At 34.2% G+C, this 12761-nt stretch overlaps 1 pseudogene; it reads right to left on the bottom strand.

Moving 5' to 3' along the window:
• Positions 1-1251: 1251 nt before the first annotated feature.
• Positions 1252-12761, bottom strand: part of LOC125082967 (proteasome subunit alpha type-7-like) — a 39827-nt pseudogene continuing 28317 nt past the window's right edge.

Here is a 12761-nt window from a genome sequence, read left to right on the forward strand (position 1 = left end):
CTTGCACACTCTCTTTCACTTTAAAAAAAAATACCCATGTAAACCATCACCATCACACAAGTAAAAAATAAAATACGGCCAGCAACTCAGAAGCCCTATCAGTCAGCCTTCTCCAGAGAAACAAAACCAACAGAATATATATTGAGATAGGATATTCCGTCTCTCTCTCTCTCTCCTTCACTTTTTCTCTCCTATGTATGTGTGTGTGTGTGTGTGTGTGTACTCCTTTCTATGCATTTATACATATATGTATACATATATTCACAGAGAGAGAGAGAGAGAGAGAGAAGGAGGGAGGGAGGGAGGTTGAAATTAAAATTTATTTTAGGAATTGACTCATGCAATTGTGGGAGCTGTCAAATTTGAATATTGTGTGACTGAACAATAGGTTGAAAATTCTGGCAATGTTGATAGTGCAGTCTTCACTCCAAAATACATAGGACAGGCCAAAAGTCTGAAAACTCAGGTAGCATTTCTATGTGAAATGTGTCTGAAAACTCAGGTAGCATTCTATAGTGCTGAGGCAGAAATCTTCTGTAGGAAGCCTCAATTTTTGTTTTTAAGGCCTTCAACTGATTGGTTGAGATCCACTCACATGATAGAAAGTGAGCTGCTTTACTTAAAGTCACCCGATGGTATATGTTAATCACATATCCAAAATACCATCACAGCAACATTTAGAGTAGTCTTTGACCAAACAACTGGGCACCTTAGCTCTCAGTCAAGTTAACACATAAAATTAACCATCACAGGGGCACCTGGGTGGCTCAACTGGTTAAAGGGCTGCCTTCGACTCAGGTCATGATCTCAAGGTCCTGGGATCCAGTCTTCATCAGGCTCCCTGCTCAGTGGGGTGTCTGCTTCTCCCTGTGCCTCTCCTCCTGCTCCTGTGTTTTCTCTCTCTCTCTCTCAAATAAATAAGTAAAATCTTTAAAAAAAAAAAAAAAAAACTGACCATCACAGACAATGCTCCTTACAAAAAAGCACCTCTTTCCCTGCTCAAAGTAATCACAGTGCTGACATTTCTTCCTCAGTTCAAGAAGCGATTGTTTAGTTTCCTTTGTTTTATAGTTTTACTACCTAAGTATAAACCCCCACACACTATGATTTAGGTGCAACTGTTTTTTAATTGAATACGAATTCAATATATCTGTTCTTGTTGTTGTTTTGATGAACTCAGAAGTTTATTGCAGGACACTTGGACAGTAGATAAATGGAATGGAAATGCCTACATGTCATTATAAGAATCATCCACGCTGAATTTAAAAAGCACTTCCAGCAAGATTTCGCTAACATGATGTTTTCTTTTGCTTCTTTTCATTTTCTTTTTTCTCTTTTTCAATTTCAGCAATGTATTTCTCAATTTCTTCAGGATTTAAAATCTTGAGGGGTTGATCCCACCTCATGAGAACCAGTTCAATGTTTTTTGCTGCCAGACAGAATCACTTCTGGGAGGGCCTTGATAACCAGCTCAGGTCATCTGTCTCGGGTCTGTGTCTCTATGGTTTTGTCAGTGTAATTCTTCTCTGGAAATTCACAACCTGACTTGGCACCCTAGCCTATGACATTGGCCTTTCAGGCTTGATATGTCCCCCAAGGGTCAGTCTGGTGAGTCTGGGGGTGCCATCAAATTCAAAACTCGCAAAAAGCGCAGAGATGTCAAACAGCTTGCGTCCATTGCTCTGCATGTAGCGCTACTTACGACTGGTAATGAAGCCACACCATGATGCCTGGGTCCTTCATGGTCAGTCGGTGGTTCTGGCATTCCACCCAGGCCCTGTTGATGACCATCCTCATGCCAGAAGTGATCCCTGCAAATCCCATGCAGACATTGTCATCCAGTGCCTGCTGTATCTGGTTTTTGTTTGTTTGGTTGGTTTTGCCAAACGTATTTATGGGATCAATAATGTAACCAGTGATATATTTGATTTTAAATTTATCATCTCACAATGTGCTTTTTGTTTGCTCCGCTTTGTGATTCTTTACTTCCCCTTTCCAGCATTCTTTTGATTTATTTTATTATTCTTTTATTATTTCCACTTAGTTTAGAATTTACACACTATTTTACTATTAATTAGTCAAAGGTAAAGACTATTCCATGCAAGCTTGACTGATCAAAGTTGATGTTTTTGGATCTTTTACTCCTTTCCATATACTGATAAACACTATAGTAGAGCTTAACTATTAGATCCCAACTGAAAACTGTCTTTTGCAGAAGATTTTTAAGGTTATGTATCATATGTTGGTAACATGTTAAATAAGGGTTTCCAGGAAAAACAACAAAGATGTGTAACTAATAGCAAGCAAAAGGAAGGGGAAAAGTCTCACCTGGTAACTTTGGAATGTAAGCAATGCCTCAGTGCTGCTTTGTCCTTTGCAAAAGAAATAGGTTTTTATGCTCTAGCAACCAAGAGTTTTTGGCCAAGAATTGCAAGGAATTGAGATTGGAGGCTAACAGAAATGGGGGAAAAATTATCTAGGGAAACAGATTGGAGGATCAACATTATTGGTTTTATTCATCCCCTCAATTTAAATGCTATTTTCCCATTTTGTTTGAATTCTAATCCTTTTAAAGCCCTTGTAATGCATTACATCTATGTAGCCAATGTTCATTTAGACTTGCACATACACATTTAGTAGTTTCATGCCTTCCCTACTATCCACACTTCCACTAGAGTGGTACATTTTTTAAGATTGATGAATATGCACTGACATGCCATAAACTCCCAAAGTCCATACTTTACATTTTGACCTTATGCTTCATTCTTGGTGTTGCACGTTCTGTGGGTTTAGACAAAGCATAAAGATGTGTATCCTCCTTCATGGTAACATACATATTATTTCAACCAACCCAAAAAACCTCTGTGCTGCATAAGCTCATCACTTATGGGAGTCTATTTCTAATTTATCTAAGCTGTTTCATTGATCTATTTATGTATTATGTATTCTTTGCCAACAGCACACTGTCATGATTACTGTAGATTTAGGACAAGTCTTAGAATTGGGTAGGGTCCAACTTTGTTCTTCTTCAATATGTGTTGGATATTCTGGATCTTTTGCCTCAGAGTGGGTCAATATCCACAAATTAACTTGCTGGGATTTTGATGGGGACTGCATTGAATCTATCGATAAGTTGGGAAGAACTAACATCTTGACATTTTGAGACTTCTTATCTCTATATATATTTAGTTTTTTGATTGAATTTGTGAGAGTTTTGTAGTTTTCATCATGTAGATTTTGTATACATTTTGTTAAATTTTTTTACCTAAGTATTTGAAATGGGGGATGTGCTAATGTCTTTGCCTAAGCAAGGACATCTAGTATGATGTTGAAAAACTTTGTGATGGGAGGTGTCCTTGCTTTGCCCCTGATCTTAGTGAAAAAGCTTAATTATCATGTTAGCTGTATGCTCTTTAGATATTCTTTATCAATTTGAGGAAGTTTGCTACTATTCCTACTTTAGTGAGAGTTGTTATATTACGAATGGGTATTAGGTTTTGTCAAATGCCTTTTCTGTGTTTACTGACATGATTATGTGAATTTTCTTTTTTAGCCTGTTGGTGTGATGAATCCACTAATGGATTTTTTTTTTCTTTCTTTCTTTTTTTTTTTTAAGATTTCATTTATTTATTCATGAGAGACAAAGAGAGAGAGAAGCAGAGGCCAAGGGAGAAGAAGGCTTCCCACAGAGCAAGGAGCCTGATATAGGACTCAAATCCAGGACCTAGGATCATGACCTGAGCTGGAGGCAGATGCTTAAACATCTGAGCCACTTACGCACCCCACTAATGGATTTTCAAATGTTGAACAAGCTTTACATACCTGGTATAAATCCCACTTGGTCATGTTGTATAATTCAATTCACTGATATTTTCTTGAAGATTTTTGCATCTATGTTCAGGAATAATTGCTCTTTTCTTTTAATATCTTTGGTTTTGGTATTAGTATTAATTTAATACTGGCTTCATAGAATTAGTTAGGAAGTATTCTCTCTGCTTTATCCTCTGAAAGAAATAGTAGAAAATTCACATATTTCTGTTTTCTTAAATCCCTGATAAAATTTACTATTGAATTCATCTGGACCTAGTACTTGCTGTTTTGGAAGGCTATTAATTATTGAATTAATATCTTTAAGATATAGGCCTATTTCAGTTGTCTATTTCTTATAGGACTCTTGGCAGATTGTATCTTTCGAAGAATTTGTCCATTTCTTTTAGGTTATCTAATTTGTTGGCATAGAGTATTTATGAGTGTAGTATTCCTTTATTATCATTTTAATATCCATGAGATTTGTAGCAATGTCCCTTCTTTCATTTATTTCTTTAAGATTTATTTATTTATTTATTTATTTAAGAGAGAGAGAGAGAGAGAGCATGTGAGCAGGAGGAGGGGCAGAAGGAAAGGAAAAGAGAGAATCTCAAACAGACTCCCTGCTGAGCATGGAACCCAATGCTGAGATCCATCTCAGGACCCTGAAATCAGAACCCGATCCAAAACCACAGGTCAAATCCTTATACCAATTGGGCCATCCAGGCACCCTTCCAAGACCATTTGTTAAAGAGACTGTCTTCTTCCTATTGCATATTCTTTTCTGCTGTGTTGCTCCCAAGTGCTTTTGGTACTCTTTATTTAATTGGAATATTTTTATTGGTTGTTTTTTTTTTTTTTTTTTTTTTTTTTTGAGAGAGAGAGAGAGTATTTGCATGAGCGTGGGGAAGGGGCAGAGGGAGAGGGAGAGAGAATCTCAAGCAGACTTCTGGCTAACTGGGGAGCCCAACATAGGGCTTGATCTCACAATCCATGAGATCATGACTAGAGCCAAAATCAAGAATCAGAGGTTCAACAAACTTAACCACCCAGGTGACACCCCCTTTTAAACATTTATAATTTTGTAACTTGTGTTCTTTTTTTCTTTGTTAGTCTGGCTAGAGGCTTGTCAATTTTATTGATTTTCTCAAAAAAGTAGGTTTTAATTTCATGGATTTTTCTGTATTGATTTCCTGTTTAAATTTCATTGATTTCTGCTGTTACTATGTTTTTTTCTTCTTCTTCTTATTTTGGATTTAGTTTGCTTTCTTTTTCTAGTTTCCTAATGTGGGAATTTAGATTATTGATTTTAGATCTTTCTCTTTTTTCCTAAGATTTATTTTCAATGCTGTAAACATCCCTCTAACTACTGTTTTCACTGCAACCCTCAAATATTGATAAGTTGTGCTTTCAGTTTTTATTTTGTTGAAAATATTTTAAATTTTCTCTTTTGATTGTTTCTCTGGCCAATGTGTTACTTAGTAGCATGTTATTTAATCTCCCCATATTTTGGGACCTTCCATTTTTCTGTTATTGATTTCTAGTTAAATTCCACTGTGGTCTGAGAGCAGATACTGTATGACTTCTATTCTTTTAAATTTGTGGAAGTGTGCTTGATGGCCCAGAATTTAGATATCTTGGTGAAAGTATACTTTTTTTTTTAATCATCTCTGTTGTTCTTCATTCTTTTCTACATGTTCAAACTGACAACTGAGATCATTTTTCTTCTTCCTCAGGAAAAAACATTCACTTTATGATAGGTTTGCTGATGGTGCATCTTATTAGAATTTGTCTATCTAGGGGCGCCTGGGTGGCTCAGTGGGTTAAAGCCTCTGCCTTCGGCTCAGGTCATGATCCCAGGGTGCTGGGATCGAGCCCCACATCGGGCTCTCTGCTCCGCGGGGAGCCTGCTTCCTCCTCTCTCTCTGCCTGCCTCTCTGCCTACTTGTGATCTCTGTCTGTAAAATAAATAAATAAAATCTTTAAAAAAAAAAGAATTTGTCTATCTAGAAATATTATTTTTCACATCCATTCTTGATTTTTTTCTGTATTTAAAATATGTGATTTAAAATTATTTTCAATCTATGTATTAAAATATTATTCTCCTGCTATCTTGCTTCCATTATGCTATTAGAAGTCATCTATGAGCCTAATGGCTGCTAACTGTTGCAAACTTGAAGGTAATCTGTTTTAAAATTTCTTTTTGTGTTTGATTTTCTTTAGGTTCAAATAATGTGTTTGTATACACATTTTACTTACTTCTTTTGTATTCATTGGCTTCTTGCATCTACAGATGGTATCTTTTATCAATTAAAGGAAATTCTCATGAATTAAATATATATATATATATATATATATATATATATATATATATATATATTTATATATTGTTCCTTCCACATTTTCTTCCATTTCTGTTGACTCCAATTAAATGTGTGTTATAGGGATGCCTGGGTGGCTCAGGAAGCATCTGCCTTTTGCTCAGGTCATGATCCCAGTGACCTGGGACCAAGTCCCACATTGAACTCCTAGCTCAGAAGGTAGCTTGCTGCTCCTCCTGCTTACACATTCTCTCTCTCTCTGAAAAATAAATAGATAAAATCTTTTAAAAAAATGTGTTATATTTTCTTCCTACAATTTCTATGCCTCTTCCTCCACAATTTTTTTTTAAAGATTTTATTTATTTATTTGACAGACAGAGATCACAAGTAGGCAGAGAGGCAGGCAGAGAGAGAGAGAAGAGGAAGCAGGCTCCCCACTGCCCAGAGAGCCCAATGTGGGGCTCGATCCCAGGACCCTGGGATCATGACCTGAGTTGAAGGCAGAGGCTTTAACCCACTGAGCCACCCAGGCGCCCCCTCCACAATTTTTTTAATCTTTTTGTCCCTCTGTGTTTAATCTAGAATTTTTTTTTTAAATGCTAGTACTGCTATTAATCCTACTGAGTTCTAAATCTTGATTAGTATATATTCCACTTCTAGACTTTCTAGTTGGTTCTTGCAAATCTCCAATGTATGTTTATATTTTTAAGTTCCTCAGTGACATTTTTAAATTTAGCTTCTCTCCCCAATAGAAAGAATATCCTTTTCATACAAAGAATTTTGGTGAGCTTATATCAGTTGTCAATAATTTCTGTTAGTTCTCAGACACAATGATTTGCCTTAACTTATGCCTAGATTAGTTTAAATGTGTGTTGGGCAATGCATTTTAGAAATGTTTGTGATATAAATTGAATTGATAACTAGGAGGATATGATGTTTTCTCAGAGAGAATTTCCTTTTGCTTCTACAGCATATGAAGGAAGGAACAATCTAAAATCATTGTAAGCAATTTTACAAATTGAAATGTCCTTAACTATCAAAATGTCCTAAGTCAGGATTCTGTGTCTGCAAGACTTACTTTAATTTTTATTTAAGTTTACTTCTGGGGAGCAGTTGTGCAGTTTATGTAATTAAGTATAATTAGAGGACTGTTTACCAGATTCCCAACTTTTCAGAGATCTTGGACTTCAACTTTTGCTTTTTATCTGAAGTCTCTCAAAATTGCTTCTTAGCTTCTTAGCCCAGAGCAAAAGCAACTTTATTATTATTATTTTGTATTTCCTGTTTCTTTTTCTATGAGTGCATACTTTGCTATTTTATTTATAATTTTTAGGAAGTTTTATATTTTTTGTTATATGGTTATTTTTGTATTTATACCTTCTTTAAAACTTTGGTACCCTGCTCTTTCTTTTGGTTTGGTTTTGGTTTTTATTTGTTTGTTTGTTTGTTTTCTTTTAGTATAAATAACACACAATGATACATTAGATTCAGGTGTACAACATAGTGATTCAACAGATTTATACATTATGCTGTGCTCACAAGTGTAGCTAACATCTGTCCCCATACATTGCTATTACAATATCCTTGCCCATATTCCTTATGCTGTACTTTTATTCCCATAACTTATTTATTCCATAACTAGAAGCCTATATCTCACTCCCTTTCACCCATTTTGCCCAAATTCTTACACACCTCCTTTCTTGCAGCCATCATTTTGTTCTCTGTATTTATAGGTCTGATTCTGCTTTTCATTTGTTCATCTTTTTTTCTTTTTTTGATTCTGCATATAAGTGAAATCATATGGTGTTTTTCTTTCTTAGTCTGAATTATTTCACTTAGCATAATACACTCCAAACACAATCTTACTTCTTTTATGACTGCATAATGTTCCATTATGTATAAATATACCACAACTTCCTTATTCATTGATCTTTTGATGGACACTTAGGTTGTTTTCATATCTTGGTTATTGAAAATAATGTTGCAATAAACAAATGAGTGCACATCTTTTGAATTAGTGTTTTTGTTTTATTAACTGGTGGAATTATTCTAACACATGACATTTCTATTTTTAATTTTTTGAGAAATATTCATATTGTTTTTCATGGTGGCTATACAAGTTTAGCAAAAGCAACCTTAAAAGATGGCTTCAGCTTTTGATTTTTGTATTCTTCTGAATCTCCATATATATATATATATATATATACATATATATATATATATAAATGTATGTATGTATGTGTGTATGTAAATTTATATATGCATATAGATACATAATTTTAAGTGAATATATACTTTTACATGTTTATACTCACATATACACATTTTAGTTAGCATTTCTCATTTTTGCAGGAGGAAGATTATTCTGAATTACTGAACATCCATTACTGACAATATTGAATTTTATACTTATAGATTCTTTTTATTTTTTTTTACTTTTTTAGTGATTTTCTTTATTTATTTGACAGAGACACAGTGAGATAGGGAACACAAGCAGGGGCAGTGGGAGAGGGAAAAAATGGGCTTCCTGCTGAACAGGAAACCCAATGTGGGCCAATCCCAGGACCTCGGGATCATGACCTGAGCCAAAGGCAGTCAGTTAATGGCTGAGCCACCCAGGTGCCCCAACATTTTTTAATAATACTCAGAAGGTTTAGCAAATGCCTTTGGAATTGGCACAACAGACAGTGTTCTAGAACACTTTTCCCACTTAACCATTCATGAACTTTACCATAATTGATTTGTCTATATATATTCTTTATGGCTATAATCCCTGTTGCCATTAAATAGAACTTACATTTTTGGAAGTAACTTCTACATAGACCTAAAAATGTCAGCTTACTAATTTTTAGGGTGTTAGAATAATGAATAATTTATTCAATGCATAAACAAATTCCAACATTACCTTTGGTATCAGAACATGACTTGGCTTATTGAAGGAAACTTGAGCCTTTGAATGCTGATTTTTTCCAATGGGAAAAAAGAAATTAAAAATGAAGAAGTAAAATAGTTTGAAAATAAAGCAAAGTTTTAAAAAAGGGAATACAAATTGAAGAGTTGTTAAAAGCTCATCTCTGTACTTTGCACTTCTAGCAAGTATCTGGTATATGAAGAATGTCATGGATAAACAAATTGTAAGTTCATAGAGTATAAGATTTTATAATGTTCTCAAAATTATAAGGTCAAGTCTGAGCTAATTATAAAATGGATGAAAAAATGGAACTTGTTTAAAAAATCAAAATATTTGCTACTAGTTTACTGAGAAATATGAATTATATGCTTTTTAATATAACAAATTTATTGTTCATTATAAGAAACAAAGAAAAATGAACATCAGTGTTAGCATTGACAACACTAAATATGTACCAAATGGACCTTGTTCAAAGGTTATTTTTAAGGTAGTGTATAATATATTAAATGCAAAGTGATAAATTTTAGTTAATCAAGTTACAATTCTATAATCATATAATTCAATACTCTGGTTTTCACTTTACTGTGGATACTATTTAAAAGTACTTCCTATTTTTCTTGATGCTTAAGGCATTTTAATGAAATAATGATATAAAAAGTACAAGCTATTTTGTAGTCGATAAAATAACCATGTTTGAAAAATCAATGAATAAACGCACTCATTCTCCTTATCAGTGCCCTATATCATTCTCAAATACCTTCCTCTGAAGTACCTTGAGCTTGCTATTTATCTCATTTTGCCAATTATGCATTTAAAATATACTTTCACATAGATACGTGTATCTATAAATAATGTGAATTATAGCTTTCTATGTTTTTAAAAATATGCAAGTGGTATAATCGGCACAAGTTGCCTTTCAACCTTATTTCTTCACTCATATCAGTTTTTTTTAATATAATCATGCTAATGTAAGTTTCCAGGAAACTAGATAGCTATTAGTGAAAACAATCGCTACTTTCACTGTCAATGAAATCAACTAAGGATGATGGATCAAGCAAAATGAAAAAAAGGAAACAACAGTAAAGCTTCAAGTGTGCGTGTTCTGGCAAGATAGAAATTCTGACTCAAAAAAATAAAAATTTTTTAAAAAGGCAAGAATCTAGGTATTTAATCAGAGCACTGAAACCATTTTTTCATTTGTAACATTTTTGCCTAACTCTAGTGAATATGACTTTAAATTTTCACACATTAAAGACCAAAGTAGAGAGAAATATTGCCTTGATCCCACTTAAACTATTTAGCAAGTCCAGCTGGGAAACATGTGTTTGAAGTTGAGTCCCCAGTGGGCCATGCATTCAGTTGAGAGTAATTTTAAATAAAATAACCACTTACCCTTTATTATGAGGAAAGAACAATTATAGTTGCACTTCTAGAGCTATGGTTAAGAGGACAGATATGATCCATATATAGTCTTCTAGAAATACATACTCATCATATGAATGCACATATTAGTAGTCTCAATTCATAGAAACTTGGTATTATGAATGCCTTAAGCCAAAAGCCAAAATCCCATTTCAAATTAGAATTGGGAGTAGTACGCTTGTAAGTAGCAAGCACAAGCTAAATATAATATTGTCAGGAAATCTCACTTTTGCCAAAGCTTAATACATTTTACCAACCCCCACAAAAAATACAAAATTACCTTCTAAAAATCACAACAGGAAAACAAAGACTATTGTAGAATGACTGAAAGCAGTATCAGATCAACAAGATATTAGATATTTGAATTATAAGACATAAAATAGAAAGTATTAGTCAAATATTAAATAAATAAACTAATAAATTTATTTTTATTTTATTTATTAAATAAATTAATAAATTAAATAAAAGTAGGGCTTGAAATACAAGTGAAGAGAAAGGGACTATAAAATATTAATAAAGAAATTTACAAAATAATAAATAGGGCTATACATTTCTTAATTAATTAAAAATTAATGGAGTTATTTAGAGTTTTGACATGACTGAAAGGAGAATTAATAAATGGCAAAACAAGAAGATGGAAGAAAGCAAAGATTTAGAGTGTCTAAAATCAGAGTTATGGAGTAAAAGTGAGAATGGAAAATAAATATTCCACAAGATAATGGCTGAGAATTTTCCAAAACTAAAAAAAGCCAATAATTCTTAAATTTCAGAAACCCAATGAATTGATTTAAGTATGAGAAATAAAGTAATAATAATAATTCTACTTTACTCAAAATAGTGAAACTCAAAACAGCAAAGAGTAGACAAAATATATTCAAAATAGCTTAATAGAAAATAGGTTAATTTTTAAAAATAGCTTATTTTTTTAGAGTAAGAACTAATGTAAAAACGAAATTCCACCAAAGCTGAACACTTAAGGAAGACTTTATTCACAATTATTTCAATGGTAGAGAGAGAGAGATCAGAATGATGAATTTAGCTCTGATGAAACAAAAGAAACACTGTTAATTTTTTTTTAAGATTTTATTTATTCATTTGACAGAGAGAGATCACAAGTAGGCAGAGAGGCAGGCAGAGAGAAAGGAAGAAGCAGGCTCCCCACTGAGCAGAGAGCCTGATGCGGGGCTCGATCCCAGGACCCTGAGATCATGACCGGAGCCGAAGGCAGTGGCTCAACCCGCTGAGCCACCTAGGTGCCCCAACACTGTTAATTTTTAAGAGTAGGGGTGAGGGAGAGAACATGGACCACCTGTGTTTGCTAAGTAACTGCATTCAAAGGAAAACTAAACTTCCTCATACTTTCACGATAAGAGGTAGTGTTATAATGTGGGGTAACTTGCCAGCTGCAGTTAAGTTTCTACCCTGTCACAAAAACCTAGAGGTTATCCTTGATGATTATATTTGAAAGATATATTTCTGAGGCCCTTGAGAAAAGTGTTTCTGAGTGGTAAAATTGGCAGGTGGCTGTTAAACAGTTTTACATCTCTAAAGGGGCAGATAAAGAACTTACTGTGACACATTTTCTAAAGTAAATGCTTTTTAAAAAGGCACGTGAGGGGCTATCCATCAGGAGGAAGCCCATCTAAAATGTAGTCCTGCAGAGAGGAACATGAAAGCAAAGTTTGTCACACATTTATATCTTGAACTAATGCAAAAAACAGAACCTTAATGCTTTTGGAAGTTAAAAAAGAAAATTTTTATGAACCAGCAACATGGAAGGAATTTTAAAGAAAATACAAGAGCATAAACCACTGTTAGATCAAAAAATTAAGAAATCAATAAATCAAACTACCTTAAGTAATTTTGTTCATCAGCAATCACCTGAACGAAAGTCAAAATACGCACTACTGAGAAAAGAATTTCAGCATATATAACCTATAAATAATTTCCACCCAGTGATTTAGTATTTCAAAATAACTATGGAGACAAGATGGCAGGGAAGTAGGTGGAGGTGCCATTTCAACCTGTACCCTAAAGCGAGCTGATTACCTACCAAAGAACTCCCATCACCCATGAAATCAGCCTTAGATCAGAATTACACGTCTGGATCTCTACAGGGGCAGAAGACGCCAGTGGGCAGGCAAAGCGGAGTAGGAACGTCAAACTGATATTGGAAGATAAACAAAAGGGGGGGGGGCACCAGAAACAACCCATTGGAAAGTAATACCCCAATACGAGATTGCCCTGCACTGGGCATCAGCATTAACTTGGAGTCTGGTTGAAAGCACTCAAAAGTAGCA

The sequence above is a fragment of the Lutra lutra genome, chromosome 13 (assembly GCF_902655055.1).
Source record: "Lutra lutra chromosome 13, mLutLut1.2, whole genome shotgun sequence".
In the NCBI taxonomy this organism is placed as follows: domain Eukaryota; kingdom Metazoa; phylum Chordata; class Mammalia; order Carnivora; family Mustelidae; genus Lutra; species Lutra lutra.